This window comes from Pinus tabuliformis, chromosome 4_2, assembly GCF_031772625.1.
Source record: "Pinus tabuliformis cultivar Carrire ecotype Pingquan chromosome 4_2, CPIR1, whole genome shotgun sequence".
NCBI classification, from domain to species: domain Eukaryota; kingdom Viridiplantae; phylum Streptophyta; class Pinopsida; order Pinales; family Pinaceae; genus Pinus; species Pinus tabuliformis.
The window spans coordinates 1,088,139,258-1,088,149,061 of record NC_142304.1 but is presented as its reverse complement, the minus strand read 5'-3'; the positions used below and the strand labels follow the sequence as shown (position 1 = coordinate 1,088,149,061).

Here is a 9,804-nt window from a genome sequence, read left to right as displayed (position 1 = left end):
GTTGCATTTCAAAAAGCCCTTCTATGGGGTGCGATGGGCGAGAAATGACAAATGGCAGTGTCATTCTGCGAGGTGGAGAGGCAATGGAAGCTTCCAGAAACTTCTCTTGTGACACTTGCCTCTCTGAATTCGACCAAGGATGAGTAAGAGATCATCAATCTCCAAGTGGAAGCAAGAACTATCAGAGGGAAGACACTAATCAAATCATAAGCTAACTCATCTCCCTTACAGATATCTATATATGGATCCCTCATCCCAGAGATCCAGAGGCTGGAATTTTGCATATTGTAAGGAATTGTTGTTGGTTTCTTGAGACAAACATCAGATTGTTGGGTGATCTAAGCTTTGTATGAGGTGAAGAGGTGCTTCCTTGCTGAGAGGTTGATGCTGGGTCAGAACAACTGGTTGTAACTCCTCTTGGCTTTTTCTTGTTTATCAATAAAAGCTATTCAAGTTTTCCTCCATACTCTTGTGTCATTTATGTTTGCTGCATTTGTATGGTCAATTTACATCTGATCCTAGATTGTTTATGATTATAGATCCATGTCTTTGTATAGTGCTATGCTACTGTGATCTTACAGGTACTCTGTGAAGCTGGGCGTGTAAGGGAACAAGTAGCGAAAGGCTATCAAGGAAGAGAGGAATCAAACTAGGAGATTAGCGCAAGACAGAGGTTGGTCTTCTTTGTTCCTCTCTATCTATACTTTATAAAGGAAAAACGAAAGTAGCTTTACTTTGTTTGTTTCTAAGGTAGCTATCACACCTTAGTGGGATAAGCAGTTCTGAGTAGACACTTTTCCCTGTAACAACCATCCCCCATTATTCATGGGAAATGGGCTAGGTATGTGATTATGATGAAGAAGACTCTAGAAGATTCCATATTGTAACTCCGTTTAAGAGTTGAGGTAGTCGAACCTAACCACTAGGAGGCTATCAAGTTGTTTTATAATTAGGCCACTACGAGGAAAAGGGGTTCCATTTTTTTCGAGTGCTTTTGTTCCATATATGAGCGAAAATAGCCAAGAGAGATACGATATAAAGCACAAAGAGAGGTTTTGTGCATTGTAGTAGCCCATGAGCCACGAACCATACTTCTTTGTACTCACATCCATTTTCTATTCAGAGAAAGAGAGCAGAGCGACCTCATCTTCCAGCTGAGTTTTCTTCCAAAAGGGTTTCCAAAACCATATCTTGCATGAAATCATTTTTTGGGAGTTTTTATTTTGTTGTTCTCTATTTTTTGCATAATTTCAATTTGTCTGCATACACAATTAACATTAATGTATAGATCTAGAAATCTAGAGAGAAATAAAACCATAGTAATGTAGATTTGATATTTTAACATAAAGTTTTATCAGATTTGTTGCAACAAATCGTTTAGTGGAATATCCACATCAATTTTTTGACCAGTATGCAGAAGTAAAACAAGTCTTTGACTTTATCTCAAGTATTGTCAGTCTCCCTGAGACAAACCAACATTGATTAGTAGCTGAGATTAAGGAGGAGTGTTAGAGATAATCTCTCTTATTAAATTCATCGAGTCTAGTGAGTCAAGTTAACTATTAGTTCAAGTAATTTTTAAAAAGTTAAATTTAGCAATTGTTATATGTGAGTTAAGATTAACCTGTCTATTTTTAGCAGTTTTAAGTCATTATAATGTACCTTTAAGCAATTGAATCAAGCAATTCACTAATCAACTCACCTTTGATTGTATTAGTTGTGGTTTCCTTCCATGTCCATCTATCAAAAACTATATGCCCTCCTCTCATTATGGTTTAAACTATATGGCCTCCTCTTATTATGGTTTAATCCTAACATTACTATTAAATATTGTACGGTTTGCATGCTACCATGTTTATTTAACTAACAATATACTACAATTGTAAATTTACTCACTATGAATGTGTTCACTAAATCCCAGGTCTCAGAGATTATCCTCGTCAACCCCTATTTACTAATGTTGTCAATGGTCGAAAAACAATATGATATCATATGAACTGGAATTTTGTCAATATTATGATACTGCACGCTTGACGTATATCATTAGCATTTCCAATGCCCAATTCATTAACTTCGGTCAAGTAATATTACATTAGGGTGACTTGAAACCGTCTGTGAAACAAAATTTTCTTGAAGTTTCCCACCTTTTATGTGCATCTAGATATCAATGGAATAATTTCAATGAAATTCAATAATGCAACTAAGTGTTAACACATGATGATCACTTCTAATTAGATCTGAATGAAAGTGATTCTGTGCAATCACCTCAAATTACCAAAACCGTGTGATCGCCATACATATATATCAAGATTCACTAGTACTCTCTGCAACAGCCATTCTTAACAGTATGGGAACAAATTTTGAAATTAAGAATATAACCGCTCCATGCCATCAAACGAAAGAAAGGAAGACAACCATGGCTCTGAACATTGGTCTGTTTTAGGGTATTCGGCCTGCAAACAGGAGGTATTTATCAGATTTTGATCCAGCTGATCGAATTCCGGCAGGACCATATTGCCATATTGATCGAAAATATCCTGATCGTTGCTGAAGTCATCCATAGTAAATGCATATGCAGGGGATGTATAGGTTTGAGGATCTGCTGAGGTTTTCCACTGAATATTGTTCATGCTTACATCACCTATAGGTTTCTCTCTGCTGTTTGTACAATTTGCTGAAACGAAGTTATCTACCAGCTGTTGGGGCACACGCCTCTGCAATGATGTAACAGTCTCTGGCATGCTGTCATATAAACCTGCAATCATGGAGTCTGATGGCCATGTCATATTGTTAGGTTCAGATTCCGGTGTGTAGATACTTGGCAGATAAGAGGACTGATGATTACTCCCATGAGGCCATGCAGTGGGGATATGATTGATGGTTCTGTTGATCAAATCCATATTAAAGGCCGGATCATTGAACCCATCAATCAATTGTTTCAAATTTTCTATGGAATCTGCTTCTATCTGTGCTACATTTGCTCTGCAGTTATTGGGTTCTAATTCGGCTCCCTGGAGATTACTAACTATCACGCCAATGCACCAGGAATCAGAGCCCTGGTTTTGGTCTTTCACCATATGTCTATTGCTGTTGGCGCCCTGACAACACAAGTATCCCTTTTCCTTGATATATGGAGCCCTGGTGCCTCCTTCGCCGATTTTGTCAGAGCAGGTTTGTTCACAGACCGTCTGTGCACTGCGTCGGAGCCCTCTGATGGCATTGAATTTCTTCCGCAAATGAGTATTCCAGTAGTTCTTTACCTCGTTATCTGTTCTTCCGGGAATGCGTCCGGCTATCAAAGACCACCTGAAATTCATTGAAGAACTGATTAATTTCAAAATTTTTTGAAATATTAATTTATATTCATCTTAACCGAACTGATTAATTTGAAATATTAATTTATATTATTTTAATTCTAGATTTACTATGGGTAGGTATCTGGACATCATTTAATTCCAGGTTTATTAATGTAGAAATATCAAATCAAAAAATATATATATTTTAAGAGATTTTATCTTTTAAAGTTTTAGTAGATCCACAGACAACTTTAATCAACTTAATAGGCCTTAAATAAATCTGCAGACAACTTTAATCAACTTAATTGACAATAACTAATTTATTATGTTAAATTACAAAATTCAATATTCAAATCACCTTTATTCTAGCCTTTAAAAACACAGATAATTAAAGTAACACAGAACCAAATTAAAGTAGCACTTATTAATCCAAATCATTGAAGCAGATTAATTATGCACTGTGCTTCGTATATAACAATATATTTGGCAGGTCAGGGTGGGTAGTTTAATTGGAAATCACAGTGTTATGAATTATTAGCTTAATTGCCAATAGTTCTATTATGTAAATTATGAAATTTAAGATTTAAATTTAAATTGCACGTGAGTCCAGTAACCAAAAAAAGCAATAAAGTTGTCAAATGAAATGATGTAACCCACTGAATCTAATGTTTTCATACCTATTCCCAAGCAGCTTATGGAGTCTTATGATCATCTCTTCCTCCTCTGATGAAATATGGCCACGCTTGACATTCGGGCGAAGATAATTCATCCAACGTAACCTGCAGCCTTTTCCACAACGTTGCAAACCTGTGTGTATATATAAAAGAAAACACAAAGTATTCCTAATTACTTCTCAGAAACACCGAGTATTAACCATAATGAAAAGCAAGCAATTGTTTCAGAGAAATTATTGGTTAGAATAAGGAAAGACAAGGTAAGCCTTAAACACGCTTCAGCTCATCATTTATTGTACAATATTACTGACAGAATTGATGACAATATGAAAAGACAAAGCACCAAGTATAAGATTATTGGTTGGAAATTGGAATAAGGAAAGACAAGGTAAGCTTTAAACACGCTTCAGCTCATCATTTAATGTACAAGTAATACTCACAGAATTAATGACAATATAAAGCGAGAATGCACGAAGTATAAGTTTTATTTATCAGCTGAAATTAATAAGTTAAACCATTTATACCATTCATAATTGTAGATTTTAAATTCCTATAGGATTGTGGTTGAAATTTTCTCCACACTAAACATATTAGTATTAGTATTCAGAGTTTTCTCCACACTAAACATATTAGTATTAGTATTCAGAGTAGATATATTGCCACAATAAACATATTGGTAATCCAAGGCAAGGTAAGCCTTAAACACCCTTCAGCTCATCATTTAATGCACAATCCTCACAGGATTAATGCCAATATAAAATGACAAAGCACCAAGTATAAGTCCTATTTATCAGCAGAAAATAACAAGTTAAACTATTTATACCATTTGTAATTGCAGATTTTAAAGTCCTATAGGGTTTTGGTTGAAATTTTCTGCACTGTAAACATATCAGTATTCACAGTAGATATCCTTCCACAATAAACATATTGGTGATCAATGATTCATTTCGGTATTCAATCATATATAGAGTTATACATACCAAGAAAGAAAGAAAAAAAATCACATTATTCAACCATCCATAGTTATTAGATGAAAATAAGGATTACCTGCTTTGGTAGGAAGAGTGCGCCAATTTCCTTGTCCATGAGCTTCTATATACTTTATAAGACGAAGATCTTCCTCAGGCGTCCAGGGACCTTTGTTCAGTCCAGCATACAAACAACACGGTGTAGGAGTTCTCCCCATCTTTGAATCAACACTCTCCCTCTCTCCTCTGATATTATTAGCACAAAAACAAGATTTGAAATTCCTTAACAGGTGCTCTTTTTTATACTTGTAGATAGACGATCGCCTATATTTTGGTAACAGAGCCCACTGGTTCAAAGCGTAAGTACAACAACTATCGGGAATCCATACGTCATGCTTGGCTCGACGATTCTGCGCATTTTTTAAAATTGCAAACATGTCTGGACTCCAGCTAATTGTTCTTGATACTGTCGCTTTCTGTGCATCGATAAGACCGTCACCGTACCCGTTATATATAGAAAGTCAAAATGTCACTTTTGAATGGAAGATGCATACAGTTTGAATGGATGTTGGATACATGGTGATTACAGAACCAGTGCTCAGCTTTCAAGGAGAAGCGGGTATATCAATGTTTGAATAAATGTTGGAAGACTGGATGGTTGCTGTGAGCTCAGATTTGCTAATAATCCATATATGGTAGGTTAAGGTAAGAAGCTTACTGCCTTTTGCATTCAGAAAGTAGGCACTTCTGTTTTTAAGTACTCTAAGTAAACGCAATAAATGTTACTGGTTCTCAATTAATTAAGAAAATCCATTCTACTTTCCTGTTACTTTTGTTAACCTTTCCAGTTTACATCGCTATCTTTTCATGTGTGAAAAGTTGTTAGAAAGGTCAGGGACGAGCTTGGCAGATACAATCCAACCGGCTCTGTCTGCGACCCACCATTCAACTAACCATGGAACGACTTTTGTTGACGATTTTGTTAATTAAATTAATCTTTCTCTACATAAAGAAAAAGTATGGTATCGTCTTCAGGAGTATGCAATGCTATGGTCACGCAAGTTTTATAAATCTGTGACGCGGTGTGTTTAAAAGATTAGAGTTAACATGGGTTAGGAAATTGGGAGGAAAAATATGAATTGAATTAGTTGGCAGCGTATTACTGTACAAAGTGGAGTGTATACTCTCTTGTTCAATTAATCAAAGATGAGACAATAAATACATCTCAAAAGAATATGGAGCTTAGAACAAACTCCTACAATCTAGGAACTAATACCAACTTAAGGAGTTATGTTACAACCATGTAACTATTTTTCCATTAATACAATATAATATTAATTATTTTCAACTCTCCCCCTTAATGGAGAAATGATTATCGTGAAGTTCTAACATCCCCCTAAACAATTAAAACTTCACTTTCTCCAAAGGCTTTGTAAAAATATCAGCAATATTGTCACATGTTTTACAATATTCAATAAAACTTTCTTGACTCGACTTTTTCTCTTACAAATTGAAACTAAGGATCTATGTGTTTTGTATTCTTATGAAACACGGGATTGTTTGCGAGCTAATGGAACTTTGGTTGTCACAATTGATGACGGTCACTTCTTTCTGCTCTTCTCTTGCATCACGGGGAAGCCTCCTCAACTAGATAGCTTCACATGTTGTTGCACATACTGCTTGGTACTCAGCTTCAGCTGAAGATAAAGACACAGTGCTCTGCTTTTTATTGCTCCATGATATGACATCAGACTCAACAGTGAATGCATAGCCCGTGATAGATCGTCGATAATCCAGGTTACATGCCCAATCAGAGTCTGAAAATCTTGCTAAAGTAACATCAGACGTATCATTGTATAAAATACCATAATCACAAGTACCGTGAAGATACCTCAGTACACTTTTTGCCGCTACCCAATGACTTTCAAGAGGTTTAGACATAAATTGGCTCATCACACTAACAGAGTATGCTAAGTCTAGTCTAGTTGTAGTCAAATATATCAAACTACCAACTAGCTGCCTATACAAAGTAGCATCCACCTCCTTAGAGCCATCGTCTCTGCACAATTTCAGGTTTTGCTGCAAAGGTACTGATGTTTTCTTACACTGTTCCATTCTAAACTTTTTGAGCAGTCCTCTGACATACTTCCCTTGAGTAAGGAAAGTCTGCCCAGAGTCTCTCCACACTTCCAAACCTAGACAATAATGTAAACTTCCGAGGTCTTTCATCTCAAAAACCTGTGACATTTGCAATTTGATTTCTTTGATTTATGCATATGCGTTACCTGTTATAATCATGTCATCCACATACAACCATATCAAAATTATCTACCCCTTTTTATCCTACATGGTATATAGATTTGGGTCATTCTTATTCCTATGAAAACCATGTTGTAAGAAAAATGAATCAATCTTCTTGTACGAAGACCTAGGTGCCTGTTTTAAACCATAAAGGGCATTTTTCAATCTACAAACTAAATGATATTGCCCTTGTTTAACAAACCCTTCAGTTTGCATTAAATAAACCTCTTCCTTTGAATCACCATTTAAAAATGTAGACTTAACATCTAATTGGTGTAGCTTCCACTGATGTCTTGTAGCTACAACAATTAACATTCTAATAGTATTCAGTTTGGCTACCGAAACAAAGGTTTCTTCATAGTCAATTCCCTCTTTCTGTGAATAACCCTTTGCTACGAGTCTAGCTTTAAACTTTTTTATACTCTCACTTGCATTAAATTTAGGTTTATAAAGCCACTTGCAACCTATGGGTATTTTTCTTTCAGGCAATTCAACTAGTTCGCAAGTATTATTTATGATAATAGATTCAAATTATTCATTCATTGCTCTCCTCCACTCATGAGATTGACTAGCTTCTTTATAATTTGTGGGTTATATAACATCTAAAATGTTTGACATTAAAGCAAAGTCTCTCAATATCGTTGGGAGTTGAGTCTGCCTACCTGATCTTCTCGGTAATGTACTCACCTCAAATCTATCTCCTTCAGACGTTAGCGGGCTCAACTTACTGATTACATCACCTGCCTCTTCCTCTTTCTGTTGTTGTTGTTGTTGATGATGCTGCAGGTCCTCACTGTTTTCTTCCATCAACAATGGAATGTGCCACTCTTCAAGGGAGAGAGAAAAGGTTTCTTCATAGTCAATTCCCTCTTTCTGTGAATAACTCGTTGCTACGAGTCTAGCTTAAAACTTTTCTATACTCCCATCTACATTAAATTTAGGTTTATAAAGCCACTTGCAACCTATGGGTATTTTTCCTTCAGGCAATTCAACCAGTTCCCAAGTATTATTTCTGATAATAGATTCAAATTCTTCATTCATTTCTCTCCTCCACTCATGAGATTGACTAGCTTCTTTATAATTTGTGGGTTCTATAACATCTAAAATGTCTGACATTAAAGCATAGTCTGTCAATCTCGCTGGGAGTTCAGTCTGCCTACCTGATCTTCTCAACTGTAATGTACTCACCTCAAATATGTCTCCTTCAGACCTTAGCGGGCTTGACTTACTGATTGCATCACCCGCCTCTTCCTCTTTCTATTGTTGTTGTTGCTGTTGCATGTCCTCAATTCTTTCTTCCATCAACAATGGAATGTGCCACTTTTCAAGGGTGTTCTCTTTATTTCCTTCCATAGTCTGCTCATGAAATAACACATCTTGACTCGCAAAAACTTTATGAGTCAAAGGATTAAAAAATTTATAAGCTTTAAACTCATTGCAGTGTCCTACAAAGATGCATTTAGTGGCATTAGGATCTAACTTCTTCCTATCATCATTGTGAATATGGGAAAAGGCTTTTGACCCAAAAACCCTTAAATGATTCACTGTAGGCTTATATCCATAAAATTCTTCAAAAGGATTTTTAAAATTGAGACATTTAGTTGGACTCCTATTTTTCAAGTATACTACAGTGCTAATGGCTTTAGCCCAAGAACCATTGGATAGACCTTTACCTTGAAGGATACTTCGTGCGCACTCCACAAGGATTTTGTTCTTTTGTTCAGCAACTCCATTCTGTTGTGGAGTGTGAGGTACTGTGAACTGTTGAATAATCCCATGATTCCTGCAAAATTTCATGAACTCTCCCAACTTGTATTCTCCCCCTTGATCAGAGCGGAGAATCTTAATGAATTTTCCTGTCTGCTTCTCCACCATATTCTTAAATTCTTTAAAGCATTGAAATGTCTGACTCTTCTTTCTAATAAAATATACCCAAGATAATCTGGTGCAATCATCAGTAAAGAGTAGAAAATAATATGCACCACCTAGTGACCTAGTATGCATAGGTTTGCATATCTCTGTATGCACAAGCTCCAAAATATCTCTTTTCTTCATATCAACATTCAAAGGAAACTCTTCTCTATGCATTTTCCCTAATGCACATCCATCACAATCTAAATGAACATTCTGAAAAGCAGGTAGTCCATCAACCATACCTTTTCTTTGTAGCAGCATGAGATCTTGTAGGTTCAAATGACTGAATCTTTGATGCCAAAGATTCTCGGTTGTCAGTCCTGTTGAAGCCAAATCTTGGTGTGGCATGCTCTTGAAATTCAACCTATACAGGCCTCCCACATGCACTCCTGATGCAACTGGTTCCTTCTTGCTATCCTTTATGACACAATATGATCTGAAGAATTCGACTTGCAGGTCCTGATCTACCATCATTGAAACAGAGATCAAGTTCTTCTTGATCCTAGGTACATGCATCACATTTTTAATATATCTGATATTACCATCAAGCAACATCATCGGAATATCATCGTACCCCTTGATTTGATAACCTCTGTCATCACCTAAATATATGTTAGCTCCACAAGCCATTTCTTCAAACTTTTCGAACCA

General features: G+C 36.1%; 1 pseudogene; it reads right to left on the bottom strand.

The window, feature by feature from the left end:
* Positions 1-1,115: 1,115 nt before the first annotated feature.
* Positions 1,116-5,156, bottom strand: LOC149173424 (transcription repressor MYB5-like; annotated as a pseudogene).
* Positions 5,157-9,804: the final 4,648 nt, after the last annotated feature.